General features: G+C 43.2%; 1 protein-coding gene across 1 annotated transcript in view; it reads right to left on the minus strand.

Annotated features, from left to right (window-relative positions):
- The window catches only part of APLF (aprataxin and PNKP like factor), a 702,995-nt gene that overhangs the window by 302,227 nt on the left and 382,985 nt on the right, over positions 1-17,783 (minus strand). The gene's annotated exons all lie outside the window — the stretch shown is intronic.

Raw genomic sequence — 17,783 nt, forward strand, 5'->3', positions numbered from 1 at the left:
CACAGTACGACATCGTGCATCTAACATTCGTACACAATAACTTAGTATGACACAAATACAGGTCTTATCTGTCCTCCTGTCACATAACCACAATTCTAGTGATCTCTTGCCATCCTACTTTGCATAACTGAGCTGCGGTATATATCGAGTTGCCATGTCTTCCGTGTCACCTCACAGTACTTGCCTCCTCAAAGCAGCATATCTGCCACCATTTCGTATAAGTGAAGCCGCGGTACTCAAGATTGTGATATCCAAGCTATGATGCTTCCAGTGTCATGGTAACTGGAAGCATACTACAAAGTGGGATTCTAGAAGTGTAGTATGAGAGCAGTTGGAGTGGGGCTCAGCGGTTTTCCAAAGGCTAATGCACAAGCTGTTTAAGAACCAAAAAGGGGTGATTTATTTCCAAGACGATATTTTGATCATGGGACATGTAAAAAAAAAACATGACGAACGTCTCACTATGGTATCAAGCACACTTGCAAAAAAAAGGACGTACCGCAGAGTTAATAAAAATGTAAATTTAGAATGAAATCAGTTACCTACCTAGGTCATGAGGTGGGTGGTGATGGTATTTCACCCAAAAAGAAATTGATCACAGCAATCAGCAATGCCCCCGTACCAAAATCAAAAGATGATGCAAGATCCTTCCTTGGCCTTGCCGAGTTTTTCTCAAAGTATGTACAGAATTTTGCCACCAAAACATATAACCTTAGACAACTTCTCAAAATAAGACAAGAATTTCACTCGAACACAGAACTTCAGAAAGATTTTGATAAAAAAAAGACACAACTTAGTCTCAGCTTTTCCATTACAAGCGTTCGACAGCTTTGCCCATAGCACCATCACTCCTGATGCTAGTGACAAGGGGCTCGGCGCAGTTCTGTCTCAGGTGAATGAGGAAGGTGTAGAAGTAACAATTGCTTTTGCATCTCATTCTCTATCTCCTGCTGAGAAGAATTTGGGCAATGGAGAAATTCAGGCAGTTTGTTTGGGGCACAAGATTTACATTGCGCACCGATCACAAACCCTTACTCAAAATATTGACATCTGGAGGCATACTTAAAGCTACACCCAGACTGGCTAAGATGAGTTTAAAGTTGTTGGAGTTCACTTACGATGTTGAATATTTACCTGGGAAAAGGAACCAAGTAGCTGATTATCTTAGCAGATCCCCATTACCGCTACAATATAATGTATGTGCTGACTGGGATGATTTTAATGTAGCTATTGTTCATGATTCTGTTAACGATTTTGCAAATGCGATTTCAAAAAAAGAATGGGACACTGAATATGTGCAAGATAAAACCTTAAGTGATGCTGCTAAATATGTTGTTAATGGCTGTCCCAACAAAATAGATTTATAGGGTGACCTAAGTGCTATGTGGGAAATCAAAGAGGAATTATCCATTGACAATAGCAACTACTTATGTAGGGGTGAAAGAGTTGAGGCGCCTTTGAAATTACGCTCCAGAATATTAGATATCAACCATGAAGGCCATCTAGGGATTGTAAAACTCAAAAACAAAATAAAGATGTCCTACTGGTAGGCAGGGATTGATAAAGATACTGAAATATTTGTGAAGCAGTGTTCTATTTGCAAAAACTCTGACAAAGTTCAACATGTATTTAAACCTTCACTTGGCACCAGACATATTCCGGATCATCCCTGGGAGGACTTACGTATTGATTGGTTGGGTCCTATCGAGGACGATAATGGTAATATGAAGCATATCCTTGTTGTCATAGACAACTATTCAAAGTGGCCTAAAATTGAAATTACAGAGAAATATGACTCCAAAGAAGTCATAACATTTTTGGAAAAACTATTCATACGGGAAGGCGTACCTAAAAGCATCCATAGTGATAATAGTCCACAATTTACATCGGACAATTTTTTACAGTTTCTGAAAAGGAATGGTATTAGTGAAAAGAAAACTCCTGTCTACCACCCAGCTGGGAACTGTATAGTTGAGCGCTTCAACGGAGTGGTTATGGGTAACATACTCTTAGTGCAGGAAAAAAGTGGGGGAAAGAATTATTTAGTACAATATGGGCGTACAGAATCATTCCCACTTGTACCAGCTACAGCCCGTTTAGGATTTTAAGAGGTAGAGAACCATTCACGAAGGACAATGTGGCTAGGAACAGTAAATAAGTGTGTTGGAAATGGTCACTTGCTGTTGTTCGCTCTAATTTACGTAAAATACATGAATCCAATATAGCTAATTTTGACAGGAAACATTGCACTAAGGAAGCTGATCTACAGGTTGGAGATTGGGTCAAAATAAAATTTGGTACAAAGGTAAGAAAAGGGGAAAGCAAATTCTCTGTACCTTTGCAAGAATTAGATGCTTATTCAAAATCTGCAACATTAAGTGACAATAAAGTTTGGCATCACAGCCGATGGCTAAATGTAGGGAAGATTGCATAGAAACAGATTGTAACATAATGAAGAAATCATCACCCATGAATTGGATGTGGGATGATGTTATTGAAATAGGGAAAGATCACTCTCTTCTTCAATATTCTAATACCTATAGCGGAAATATTACTGTAAATGTAGCACAATCTGTTGAACAACCTTCTGGCAGTGGCATTAAAGCGACGCGCACTGGGAGACCGGTGAACTTACCAGTAAAATACAGAAGTTATGTCATGTGATTTAAAGAATGTACTTTTAGGGAGGAATGGTGACATTATCATATATGTATATTTTGCATCTGTGTAATTATACAACATGTCACTATTTCCTTGTGTTTAACCTCACATCGTTTTCTCCTTGTTAACACAATGTATTTAATTAATAACACTGTCTTGTATTCTTTTGGTTCAATGTAAAGGGAGGAGATGTGATATCCTAGCTATGATTCTTCCAGTGTCATAACAACTGGAAGCATACTACATAGTGGGATTCTAGAAGTGTAGTGTGAGAGCAGTTGGAGTGGAGCTGCTGTTGCACGGAGATGCACCTGCTTGCTCCTGAATAAAGATAATAATACTTAACTTCCTGGCGTTATAGCATCTTTACAAAGATTAGGTTGGGCATGTAAGTGTTCTGATTCGATTGACAATTATCAGAGATGTGGGTGGCTCATATCCTTGAATAGGTTTCTTGCCTGTGACACTGTCAGCTATTTTTGTTTAGCTCTTAGAAAGAACGTGTAAAATGGAAAATGGCCTAATTTGAGTGTACAGAAGTGTCCTTCCAGTGAGTAGTCCAAATATTTCTTTCGGTGGGGCGGCAGTGACGGTAGCCTCCAAGTTCTTAATCCCTTGCTCCCAGTCTTGGGGTGTACAATATAGGGTATTAAAAATACGTAATATGTTACCCTCCTCCCAATAGCTTACTGAGAATTAATCTGACCTGCTCTTTTGTGTTATGAACCCAGCAGCATACACAACAGACTAAAAAGGATTCTACACGTTCATTCCCTGCTATCTTGCGGATGTGACTGTTTTGTCCATAAACGCTGGTTTACTTCTTGATCCCCAGGTTAGACAACTAATACCTAAGGAGATAATAACCTCATCTTTCTTGTTCTCCTATCTGGAATTTTATGCATGCTTTTTCAGACGGCTGAACTTCTATGTTTATAGTAATGAATCATAAATCTTCCATTCTCCTCCAAGGCCCCATAATCTTCTCACAGTTGGCACAGGATTAACACTGACTTCCCATGGATGAGTGGTGAAAAACAGGAGCTCAAACAATTAATTTTTATCGCTTCGCCCCAGACATCCAAAATCACCTTGCAGTCTGGTAGACAGAAAACAGCTTACTAGCTGTCATTTTAAAACGCAGATTACACTGTGAACTCTTTGGTGTTTTGCACTCCACTCCTTTGGCCCTCTATGCAGGCACTGCGACTTCAGAACTCAGATGTAAGAAGTTACTACAGTTGAGTTGGGACATTATTTCTGTATAATGGGTGACTGGGTGCGTCACAAGTCGTCTATTATAAAGAATCTATAGACCGTTTATTAACACAGGGATTACAGAATCCAATGTATTATACCTGCCTACAGTCGTTAGGACAGTGTAATAACAATTCCCCCTTAACGGTCTATTGCCTTTAACATGCACAATTTACAATAAGTAAGTCAGGCCCACTGGCTTTGTCCTAACCTTTCATAATAATCACATAAAACCTATGCAATCTGTGATAATGTTTCCCTTGAACCAATAACGTATATAGCATTTATGAATGGCTTGACACAATAACCATAAACTGGCAACCATCAAGCATTGTTATAAAATTACACACATTTAAAAACTTTGAGATGGCAAACACTATACAACCACTCTCAAAAGAAGAGGATTATCACAGTGAGACACTTTTACCCCCAAGCATTTCTTGGAAGGGGTGACCAACACCAACACCCTGGCATATAACATACAATAGTGACATTTCATGTAACAAAATACCTGTCAACAGCCCGAAATACAGAATGATAACAATCCACCATTAGAGGCTTATTGGCTTTAACATGTTTTTACAATATGGCAGGCCTACTGCATTTATTGTAACTTTTCATAATAAACAGATCAGGCCTTCTGTCCAGATTATTGGCTTGCCACCATAACCAACTCAATCTTTTTCTACTGAGCACAAGATTTCCCACAAGACAGAAAGTGAAGTGCAAATACTTTTATTTTACCACGGAAACACACAGTTTTAAATGAATTTAAAATATACATAAAACATGCACAGGCAGCAGCTGCAGCACTGCATAACTGTACCACCAGTAGTCATGGCACAAAATGGCGCAAAAGTCAAACTTCGCAAATGAAAGTACAGCATACAGCACCTTCCTTACTTAAACCACTTCAGATTCATCCTTCTGCTTAACCCTATGCTCTCCATATCCGTTTCCCATTCTTGAGAAGTACAGGCAGCATCATAGCGTCTCCCTGTCAAGATCTGGTTTGTCTGTGCCTGCATTACTATTGATCATAGTCCATATGGTTAGCCTAACCCCTACTTATTTAAACAAATTGGCGGGCCATGCTGCAGGAAGGGGTCTACCAGGATCTCTACACTGCTGCACTTCTAGGTTTGGAGAGCAAAAGAACCAGATGGATAAACATGCCTATTAGTTTTACCCTATTCGTTCACATCTCTAAGCACAGTAGACATATTAGCAGGACTAGGAGGGTTGGTAAAAAAACAAACCTCCATGTCATGGCCCTTATCACAATTATAACATGAGTCCAAAAGTCTGCACTACTACATGCCATGTGGAAGAAATCTGCTGTATTGTGAGTTCAACTGGGGCAACTGCCAGACATCAGGGCCAATTTTAGTATAGTCTTTTCCAAATGCATTCTTATCATGCATGTTGATCATTTTCCTTTTTTTATCCTTGATTTTCCTCAATTTTTATAATGTTCGGTGTCTTGTTTCAGTCAGCCCACAAACTAATTTAGAACTGTATTCCCACCAGTCATTGGTCGCACTGCCTATCTATAAAGTAATCTGGACAGCTGTCCCATATCACGGCAGATGTTTTAGTGAAAGCCCAAACTTTGCTTTTAATTCTGGACTTTAAATTGATACCCAGTGCCCTCTATCTTGCCATATCTTTATCCTTAATTTAAATTCTTTTGAAGCTTTAGCAAATCATTCCTCAACCAACAGCAATGGCTTCCAGTATGTGGGTTCTCAATATCAAGGTTGTGGCAGATTTGTTTTGCTCCCTCAACCTGCCTCGTATAAGGAAGCATACATGATGCCACTGCTAACCTTATTCTGCAGTTTCTGCATATTAACCTAAATATTTCTTTGCCTATTTTTTTCAATACCTCTTCTATAAAATATATAAGGTTGCGCTGAAAGTGACAGATAATAAAGGCAGGATTTTGACAAGCTTTGTACCCTTCAATGGCCATAGCCTCTACCAGTTTTATAAAAACAATTCTTTTTTGGATGTTCGAAGGCCAATTCTTCAAATGTTAAACAGTCTCTTAAAATTTCCTGCTGTGTTATTTTGTTTTTTGGGCTCTGCAATCTGCCCTTTTGTTTCTCATCACCTAACACAGGTCCTGTTTAAGCACCGTGATATTTGCCACTACCTCTCAGCCTTCGTTCAGGAGTGTTCCTATCATCCTGTTTTGGTTTTAGGATCTGTGCACTTCAGACTTCTTCATCTTCTGCCTAACAGACCTTTTCTTTTTAATCATCCTATGTCTTTGGCTCCAAGGCTTCAATGGAACTCAGTGTAACTGAGGTATTGTGAATGTGCCACCTTCATCTCTCAGAGGTCAGGCTGCCTGGCACACTGGCATCCGTTACAAACTCCCATCTTTTGGTTTTTCACCAGACTGGCCTTTGGGTCTTGCTTGGCCGGGTGCTAGGGATATAGCACAGAACCTCTGGAAGCTCACATACTGCGACTTAAGATGCTGCTCTCTCCTACGCTAACTCAAATCAAAAAACATTTTGCACAATAGCCCTGAAGAACAAGTTACTTACCTTCGGTAATGCTTTTTCTGGTGGATACAGTATCTGCCGGTGGATTCCTCACCTTATGAATATCCCCCTCTGCGCCAGCATTCCGAAAACTTTTCGTAGCTCTCTGCGTCGACGAGGTCATCACAGCGTCATGGCTCCGCACGCGGCTCCGCATAACGTCACTGGAGCCATAAGAAGACCACGTTGGCGTGATGACGTCAGTTCCACCCATTTTTTCCGTGCCACAGAGGCAAAACGGGCGGACCGACATAGAGACAACGTATACATAGTATACAGAATTCACACACAAATACACTCAGTGTATAAAGAAAGAAGAAAGCTTGCACTTCAAACAAGACAATAGCAAATAAACAGAGGTAATAAAGTCTTGAGTACACATAATACGTCCAAAAACTAAAACCTCAGCTTTTATGGTATAAAAGGGTGGACAACGGGGAGGTGGGTGGACAACGGGGAGGTGGGTGGGTCTGTGAGGAATTCACAGACAGATACTGTATCCACCAGAAAAAGCATTACCGAAGGTAAGTAACTTGTTCTTCTGATGGATACATCTGCCTGTGGATTCCTCACCTTATGAATAAAATCCCACAGCAGTACCTCTCCCGGAGGTGGGTGACCACCCTTCTATTCCAAAAAGTCCTGCAAAACAGAGCGCGCAAAATGGCTGTCCCTCCTCACTTCGGAATCTAAGCAGTAATGCTTCGCGAAAGTGTGGAGGGAGGCCAAAGTTGCGGCCTTACAGATGTCCAAAACAGGTACACCTCTAGACAATGCAGAAGTAGAAGATTTAGACCTGGTGGAATGAGCTCGAATGCCTGCAGGAGGCTCCTTACCAGCCAGGGAGTAGCATATCTTGATGCACAAAATGATCCATCGTGATAAAGTGTGCTTGTGCACCGCCTTGCCCTTCATACGACCAGCATATCCAACAAAGAGCTGGACATCCTGACGAAAGTCCTTTCTTCTGTCCAAACAGAAGCTAATCGCCCTCTTTGGATCTAAACCAATGAAGTCTCTCCTCCTCCTTGGAAGGGTGAGGGGGAGGATAGAAAGTAGGAAGGGTAATGGACTGACCTAGGTGGAAGGGAGTCACCACCTTAGGCAGAAAAGCAGCCCTGGTCCTAAGTATCATCCTTTCAGCATATATGGTCAGAAAAGGCGGCTTTGAACTCAAAGCCTGGAGTTCACTCACCCTCCTGGCCGAAGTGATAGCTACCAAGAGGACTGTTTTAAAAGTTAAAAGTCTTAAAGGACAACTATGCATCGGTTCGAATGACAAACCCATTAAAAAAGTTACCACCAAATTCAAGTCCCACTGGGGCATAATGAAAGGAGTGGGAGGAAACATGTTTGTCAGCCCCTTGATAAATCTTAAGACTATAGGAGACTTAAATAAAGAAGGCTGATCAGGTAAACACAAAAATGCCGACAAAGCCGACAAATACCCTTTAACAGTGGCCACAGCAAAACCTTGCTGGGCCAAATGAAGAGAAAAACAAAGAACATCAAATAGATGAGCTTTTAAGGGATCAATAGATTTCTCTCCGCACCACTTAACAAATTTAGACCACCTGTATGAATAGACAGACTTAGTGGAGTGTCGCCTGGCCAATAATATAACGTCCACCACGTCAGGCGGGAGAGAAAAAGAATTCAAGTTGCCCCATTCAATCTCCAGGCATAAAGGTGCAGGCTCTGGAAGTGGGGGTGTAGAACTTGCCCCTCCATCTGAGAGAGGAGGTCTGCCCTGAGAGAGAGACGGAGCGGAGGGTGTGACGAGAGGTGAAGAAGGTCCGTGTACCACACTCTTCTTGGCCAATCCGGGGCGATCAATATAACTTGGGCCCGGTCTTGGCGAATCTTCCTCAGAACCCGAGGAATCAAGGGTATGGGAGGAAACACGTAAAGGAGTTGTGTGGTAAATATTTAAATTACCTGTACTATTTTTTATGCGGTAAAGTCTAGTAAGAATAACTCAGTCAAAATAAGAGGCAGAATCCGTGGTATTAGAGGTTCTGAAAAGGGCTTTATTCCTTACAAAGGAATTATAGTTCGAACCAGGCAATCTTATTCCATCACCACGAAGGTTCAGGAAGGGATAGGCAATACATTATTGACAAGTAACAATATATATATGAAAAGCATTGCATTAAGACAGATGCAGGAGGCGTAACAGCTGATAATACAGATAAGAATACACATACGTAATGAAAATAGGCGTAAATACAGGCGTATACTAGAAACGTCATTTAAAATGATGTCACAAGTGGGTGGATCCATAAGAGAATCCTGCAGTGTCAGCAGAAATATTTGGCAGAGATGCGCGCGCAGCCGCATGACGTGTGATTGACGTGTGATTGACGTGCAACTAGAGGGTGAAGGGGAATTGACATTTAGCTCTACATATGGAGACAGAAGTCTGGGGGGTCAGGTCAACCTAATCCCAAATCGTATCTAATATCTTTGTTTAAGGAACTGTTTTATCCAAAAGGAAAGGTCTCTCGGACGGAATCTATTCTATACTGACTGTTAGTGCATGTACAAGCGTCTATGTGTCTACATGAGATGCGAGGGGGCAGGAATCTTCCATGGTAACAGGAGCTATGAATTACTTGCATAGAGATAGCGAGGCCGAGCCTTTTGCTCGGTAGCTGGAAGGATGTTTACCTAAACTACTAGACAGGAATGCATTGGATGAGGAGCGGAGCAGATAACTTGAAGGCTGAATACAGTTTTTGGCAGGCAACAGGCCGCGTCAGGCACCGCTAGCCGCGCAGGGAGTAAGACAAAGTTCATGGACACGGATGCAGGTCCAGGCTGGACCATTTCAGGGGCAGAAGCAGGAAAAGGCTTGATGACAGAATTCAGGGCCTACTCGCCTGAACTGTAAAACGTGAAAAGTGAACCATATAAAGTCGGTGGCCAATCATACTTAGGAATGGACTATTTGACCCATTCATGGCGGATCTGAAAGAGGACATGTTGGCGTTGGACGCACATGTATTTGCGTCTTCATAGCTGGAACTGGAGGGAACATACATGTACTTGTAGCATGTACATGGAGTCGTTGGGGTCTAAGATAGGGGACATAACTGATCATAAAATTCATATTTCCTCATTCCCTCCTTGTCCCCTACGGACCCTTATGAAATATCCATTTTCATCAATCCATCAATCTGTTCATATAGCATCATTTGTTCTTCTTTCTTCTTCCGGGATCTCGAATGAAAATTTGAAGGCGGGATACACGATGTGGCACACAGACCACAAATCGCTGGCCCACATTGTAGACACAAGCAGCAACTGAATAGTATGAGAAAGCCAATACCTAGGAAGGATAGGATCCTCCATCCCCAGGCTGACAACACGCTCCAGAACCAACCGGACCAAGTCCAGGTGCCTGGATTCTGGTGTATCTGGCTTACGATCTTATGAAGTCGAGTTATGGCTTTATATACTGACGGCGCGTTTTCTGGTATGAAAACACAGCAACTTGATCCGATGACCCTACAAGCTCCGCCCCTATCGGCCAGAATGACGTCAAGGACAAGACGATTTTGAAGAACAACAATCCGCATCGCAGACTGCTCCTCTGTTAAGTTGCCTAAGGCGGAAGTAGTTTCATTCACTACTGCTTCAAGGGTTCTAGTTAATCTACGTATCAACTTACTATTAGTGACTGTACCTATGTAGGGAAAGAAACCTTTATTGAAATCTGTGTATTGCTCCCATGCTGTTTCGGTGTAGTCGACAATCGGGAGATCTCTCTGCTGTCTATTGTGTACTAAATGGGTATTCCTATGGTAATCAGGCGGGGCTAGGAAAACAGGTGGTAGAAGGAATGCAATGTAACAGGTACCATCCCAATATAGGGGTAGGCGTATGTATGCGGTGTGACCACAGATGAAGTAGGAGTGACGAGAAGCTCTAAATGTAGACTTGCCTTTATCATTGAATTCTATTACAGTGGTACATTTACTATGGCCCATGTGTATTGAACCGTTCTTTCTTACACATAATTCGCCTCTAACTGGAAATACTGACATAGCGGGCAAGATTGGTGTAGCTTCGGATTCAACATTCAGGATCATGAGATTAAGTGTAAAGTTACCTAATCCATATACTTCATTTTCTAGATCAGTTCCTGTTCTTTTGGGAAGTCCCTCCTTGTTAGGGTAGCAGACTTTAAGTAAAACTAGGTTCAGGTTTCCCCAAACCCAGTTGTCTTGATAAACTACTGAATTTGAATCTAGGGAATTAATCAAACTAAACCATGCTCCACAGGAGCCATTGTGTGTGAATGGATACGGAAAGAGGGGCAGAACTCCCCTATATTTCTGATAGGGAGGGAGTCGGCCACATATCCAACAATTTGTAGCATTGCTGGTCTGATGAGAATGATGTAACATACTAATGAATGTGTTGTTGCGCAGCGCAAATCTATAGGATAACTCATGCGGGGGTAATTCGCTAAAAGAATGTTCGGCAGTAGCATTGGAAGCACGCTTAGAAATAGGGTAATACATGTGTAATAATATACTGGCAATGATAATCAGAAGACTTAGAAAAAACATAATTAACAATGTCACTATGCAGTGACTACGAAGTGATTTACAGTACGCATGTTTCTTGAGCTGTTTCTGTCTATTTCTCTCTCTATTTCGGTCTAGAGGATACATGTCAGAGACAACTTCAACCGATTCACCTTGGAGAGGACTTAAACAATCAAATTGTCTGACTTGCTAGACCTTAGTTTCAGTTTATAGTTTTCCTTTTCTGTCTTGTCAACCAGGGGGAGTTTTGAGTCAGTCTGTGAGGGAATGCAGGGCTGATAATTCAAGTTGGATGATAGTCCATGAAATTTTTTGATATGGCTCGAGTGCAACCACCCTTTACGTCCCTCAATCTTCACAGCTGTCCTTGTGGTCAATAAGACGAGTTTAGGCGACTGCCAGCGAGGCTCCAGCGGGTTCCTTCTGTCGAAGTTCCTTACAAGTACAATATCTCCCGGAACCACGTCATGGGGCTTCACCTCAGTGTTATCGGGAAAAGCTGCAGCTACCTGTGAACGACAAGATTGTAGTGCAGACATCAAGGAAGCCAGGTAATCTGTCAGCATATTACAATCAACATCAGTTATTTTACGAGGTATAGGCGTCCCCCACATATTTGGTGGTCTACCGAAGATCACCTCATACGGGGATAGCCCTGTTCGAGAGTGTGCTACCATTCTCATGTAAAAGAGCGCAACCGGTAAAGCTACTATCCAGTCGACACCTTTTTCTCTACATACTTTGGACAGTCTAATTTTCAGAGTTTGATTATGTCGCTCCACGAGACCTGCTGCCTCGGGATGTCGGACACAGTGGAATTTCCATTGATAGCCTAACAGAAGTTAAACATGTTTCATTAGCTCGGATGAGAACGGCTGGCCATTATCTGAGTACACGATACGGGGCAAACCATACCGTGGGAAGAATTCTCGAACTAACTGTTTGGCAGTAGTCGGGGCAGTGTAATCCGAGACGGGATACGCCTCTGTCCACCGGGAAAGAGCGCATACAACTACGAGGACATATTTGAATCCTCGACATCGTTCCATCTGGATATAATCCATCTGGAGGACTTCAAAAGGGTGATCGGGGGGTTGAAATCCACCCTGTTCTACAGGTACGCCTTTTCCTGGATTGAACTGACAACAAATCATGCAGGTACGTACTTTCTGTTTAGCTGCTGCTCGCAAGTGTTTATTGAACCAAATGTGTTGAATACTGTCTAGCATAGCTTTCTCTCCTAGGTGCGCTGGACTATGTATTGTGTTAATGATGACCTGAACCATTGAGTCGGGGAGAAACCATATAGATTTTCCCTTCGTCATCCATCCTTGATCTGTTTGGATCCCTCCTAATTCAGTCCATCTCTTTATTTCTTCTGGTGTAGCATGTGTCTGTATGTCAAATACATCAAGGGCGGGATCCTTAACTGTCATGCAGTGTGTTGGTGTCGGAACTATTGTCTTTGTCGTGTCAGTTGGACGAGTCTGATTCTGAGCAGTCTGTTTAGCTGTTCTGTCAGCTAGGTCGTTACCCTGAGAAATAATGTCAGTCACTTTCGTATGGGCCTTGCACTTCATAATCGATATTGCAGTAGGCAGATGTATTGCATCTAACAGAGCTTGAATAAGGGGACCGTGCTGGATGTGGGCACCGTGAGAAGTTAAATAACCTCTCTCTCGCCAAAGCACGCCGAAGTCATGGACGACTCCGAATGCATAACGTGAATCTGTGTATATGTTGACTTTCTTATTTTTGGCTTGAATACAGGCTTGTGTCAGAGCGATGAGCTCTGCTGCTTGAGCTGACAAGGTATCGATACAATTTGTTTCAATAATTTCAGTGTCTGTTGTGACTGCATAAGCGGCCACTAATTCTCCTGTACTTGTTCTCATGCATGAACCATCTACATACAATGTCAGGTCTGGGTCTGATAATGGAATATCTGTCAAGTCTTGTCTGGGTTTCGTCGTAATAGTGATAACTTCAATACAATCATGTGCCAATGGGTCTGTTCCACTTAATGGCAAAAGTGTGGCAGGATTTAATGTACTACAACGTCGGATTTCTATGTGTGGCTTAACTTGGGGGGAACTGAAACATGTTCTGGGCATATGAAGACAATGTACTGGTGTCGATATTCCAGAATTTCTTTAATTAAATCAGTACCTGAACCTCTCCATTTGTTCGTGAGTAATTCTATCAATATATCAGGCAGGGGATCAGGATCGGAGTGTTGGCTTCTATATAATATAACGAGGTGTTGTATCATGTATATACCAGCTAAACGCTGTTCGTCTGGGGTAAGATTCAAAAACGTGTGTGCCAACGCATCATCACTGTATTTTTCAGAACTGTCAGCCCATTGTACTGCTGACCTGGCTAATTCTTGTTCATCCATAGAATCGAGCATATGATACCCCCTTCGGTCTCGGAGTAATTTATCAGCAGCCTGGAATAAGTGTTCAGGAGACTTCGTATTTAGCATAGGGGCTTGAAAATGTCTGTTACATTCTGGACGTATCGGACGTATCGGGTCATTAAAGTATCTGGTATTGTTACAAGGTCTTCCCCTACCTACGTAGGCTATCGTTTCTAATTGTCCTGTGGGCATTTCTGATTCTTCCTCCTCCTCTCCCTCTGATTCAGTTTTGTCTGCCTCCAATCTGGCTTTATGTATTCGTTCTACTTCTTTGCGGATCTTTCGGCACATAGCTACTATACACGTCTGTTTATCATGTTTTCCCTCTGATATATTCTGACCCCATCGGGTAAGTACTTGTATTTCATCCTGGTCTACCTCGGACCTATCTCTGTCTCTGATCAAGCAGTTTATGAAGAAACGTAACAGTTGTCTCTGTATATCCGCTTTCTGGTATTCCATGGCTTCGTCAATACTTTCAGGGCCTTGCCCTGTTTGGACAAAGCGATATATATTGTCTAAATGTTTAATCATTCCTGGTAGCGTCGTTAAATATATTGAAGCTCGTCGTATACGTAGTGATGATAGCAGCATTCTGTCATTTTTACCGGGCACTGGATCATATCTACAATCTACAAGATGTTCCTTAAACATGTCGGACGTTGCTATTTGGGGTGTACGTTGGTTTGCTAAATCTCTAAGAGACGATTTGCTTCGTGATGGTGGTGTGGCAAAAAATTGCTGTCGCACCTTCTGAGGTGCTAGGCACGAAAGGATTCGTGGGATGTAAGGTAGAGACTGTGGATGCAGGAAAAGCGGTGGAAACAGATGGACCCGTGGGATTGTGCGGGGGAGTTTGTGGTTGCGGAGTTGGGGGCGGATGTTCTCGGCGTTGAGCACAATCGACAGGTGGCGTGTGTGGTGGAACATTAACATATTCCGGAGCTACATCGTCTAAATAGGAGGAAAGGAAAATATCTTTTGCGGTCTTGGGATGTGCTTTAATCGGGAGTAATGGGGGTGGCAAATCTTTCGGTATTTCCGGGGTGGCCTTAGGTAAACCTTCGGCCAAAAGAGGATACATACCATTCATAAGAGTGTTTCGTTGTCTGTCTACTTGTTCTGTTTTTACTCGGATACCTTCCTTAACTAATACGTCTTCTCGGGCTTTATTTGAGTTCTCCCTACTTTTCTCTTCCTGTCTGAGCGCTTTCTCTGTGCGCCTATGCGATTCTTTACGCCATAACTCAATGGCATCTTTCTGTGACTGTCTGGCTTTCTTTTTCCATAATTCTTCTTCTACTCTCATGATGCAATCTGCATCCCATGTCCCAGCTGCGGGCCACCTCTGACTTTCTGCTAGATCCTTGGTGTAGTCCACCCATAAGTCAAGATATAATACGGCATCTAGGCCATGTTTATGATACATAAAATACCCTGGAGTGTCCCTAGGTGGAATGGGAACAGCTTCTTCGAGTACTCCTTTTCTAGTTTTGATCTGTCTTAATTTTGAAAAGAACGGCATCTTTAAACCTTCCTACTTGATTCTTACTTGAACCGAACTTGAACACAATTAATACAATAAACACAATAATGAACACTCATTCATACCACAATTTTTGAACACAGTAAAACATTTAACATTTAACGAACAATGATAATTAGAAGAAAACTAGTTACTGACATAATACTAATACTAGATAATATTGAATTATATACATGAACATACTGGATATACTGCTAAACAGTACAGATACACTGCTAAAACAGTGCAGACCGGATCTGTGTACCCAAACCCGTCAGGACCGGCACAAATTAATGTGCACGTCTAACTGCCTCCCCAGCAACGGTACTCACCGGGTAGCACGGAACGGAAGGCCTCGGAACTGAACTGAACTGGACCGGACTGGACTCGACTGGACTCGGAACTTCGGAACCTGGTGGGCCTCTGTATACCTCGGATCTTGCTCTCTCAGCTAGGCTCTGGTCGGGATACTTCGCACTTCTCACCGCCTCGTCTGGGTGTTGATCGCAGCCTCAGTCACCCCCGCTTGGCCGGAGGGAGATACAGGAAATCCTGCGGGTACGCGTTGTTGTCCGTCCGGCTGTGGCAGGAGACCGGGCCTGCAACGCACCTCCGGCGCGTGAGATGAGAAAGTGTCCCTATTCGGGCGCCAATTTATGTGGTAAATATTTAAATTACCTGTACTATTTTTTATGCGGTAAAGTCTAGTAAGAATAACTCAGTCAAAATAAGAGGCAGAATCCGTGGTATTAGAGGTTCTGAAAAGGGCTTTATTCCTTACAAAGGAATTATAGTTCGAACCAGGCAATCTTATTCCATCACCACGAAGGTTCAGGAAGGGATAGGCAATACATTATTGACAAGTAACAATATATATATGAAAAGCATTGCATTAAGACAGATGCAGGAGGCGTAACAGCTGATAATACAGATAAGAATACACATACGTAATGAAAATAGGCGTAAATACAGGCGTATACTAGAAACGTCATTTAAAATGATGTCACAAGTGGGTGGATCCATAAGAGAATCCTGCAGTGTCAGCAGAAATATTTGGCAGAGATGCGCGCGCAGCCGCATGACGTGTGATTGACGTGTGATTGACGTGCAACTAGAGGGTGAAGGGGAATTGACATTTAGCTCTACATATGGAGACAGAAGTCTGGGGGGTCAGGTCAACCTAATCCCAAATCGTATCTAATATCTTTGTTTAAGGAACTGTTTTATCCAAAAGGAAAGGTCTCTCGGACGGAATCTATTCTATACTGACTGTTAGTGCATGTACAAGCGTCTGTGTGTCTACATGAGATGCGAGGGGGCAGGAATCTTCCATGGTAACAGGAGCTATGAATTGCTTGCATAGAGATAGCGAGGCCGAGCCTTTTGCTCGGTAGCTGGAAGGATGTTTACCTAAACTACTAGACAGGAATGCATTGGATGAGGAGCGGAGCAGATAACTTGAAGGCTGAATACAGTTTTTGGCAGGCAACAGGCCGCGTCAGGCACCGCTAGCCGCGCAGGGAGTAAGACAAAGTTCATGGACACGGATGCAGGTCCAGGCTGGACCATTTCAGAGGCAGAAGCAGGAAAAGGCTTGATGACAGAATTCAGGGCCTACTCGCCTGAACTGTAAAACGTGAAAAGTGAACCATATAAAGTCGGTGGCCAATCATACTTAGGAATGGACTATTTGACCCATTCATGGCGGATCTGAAAGAGGACATGTTGGCGTTGGACGCACATGTATTTGCGTCTTCATAGCTGGAACTGGAGGGAACATACATGTACTTGTAGCATGTACATGGAGTCGTTGGGGTCTAAGATAGGGGACATAACTGATCATAAAATTCATATTTCCTCAGTTGCGAGCCCCAACTCAACTGAAACACATCCCCCAATGCTCCCTGCCCCGGAAACTGGAGACAGCAGAATGACGGGCAGTGCGCGTTCTCGTGAGTGGCAAACAGGTCCACCCGAGGAGTCCCCCACGTCCGGAAGATGTGTCGGACTACCTCTGGATGAAGCCTCCAATCGTGGTCGGCGGAGAACTGCCGACTGAGACTGTCCGCACGCACGTTCAGAACCCCGGCCAGATTATTTGCCATCAAACAAATCCGATGGTTCTGAGCCCAGGACCAGAGTCGCAATCCTCTCTGCAGAGACGGTACGATCCTACTCCTCCCTGCTTGTTGACATACCACATCGTAGCAGTGTTGTCCGTCAGGACTTGAACCGACTGACCGCGAAGGGAAGTGAGAAAGGCCTTGAGTGCCAAACGTATCGCCCGCAATTCCAAAAGGTTGATGTGAAACAACCTTGCTTCTGGAGACCAAAGACCCTTGATCTCCAGATCCCCCAGATGTGCTCCCCCACCCTAGGGTAGAGGCCTCCGTTATCACTGTGGCCACCAATGGAGGAAGATGGAAAGGTTTTCCACCAAGACAGATCCGCTGCAGCTTCTCTGGAGATTCTCACAGACTCCCTGAGATCTCTGTTGTGCTGATACCACTGCCTGCGGAGACACCACTGGAGCGCCCTCATGTGCCAGCGTGCATGGTTGACCAACAGGATGCAGGAAGCGAACAGACCGAGCAGGCGAAGGACCTTCAGAACTGGAACTACCGCTCCATTGTAAAACAAGGGAATCATTTCCTGTATGTCGAGAATCCTTTGAGGTGGAGGGAATGCTCGACACACAGTGGTATCCAGTACTGCTCCTATGAACAGGTTGCGCTGTGAGGGCACCAGCTGAGACTTGGGTACATTTATTGAAAAACCCAATTTGTACAACAGCTGGGTTGTTACCT

This window comes from Triturus cristatus, chromosome 6, assembly GCF_964204655.1.
Source record: "Triturus cristatus chromosome 6, aTriCri1.1, whole genome shotgun sequence".
NCBI classification, from domain to species: domain Eukaryota; kingdom Metazoa; phylum Chordata; class Amphibia; order Caudata; family Salamandridae; genus Triturus; species Triturus cristatus.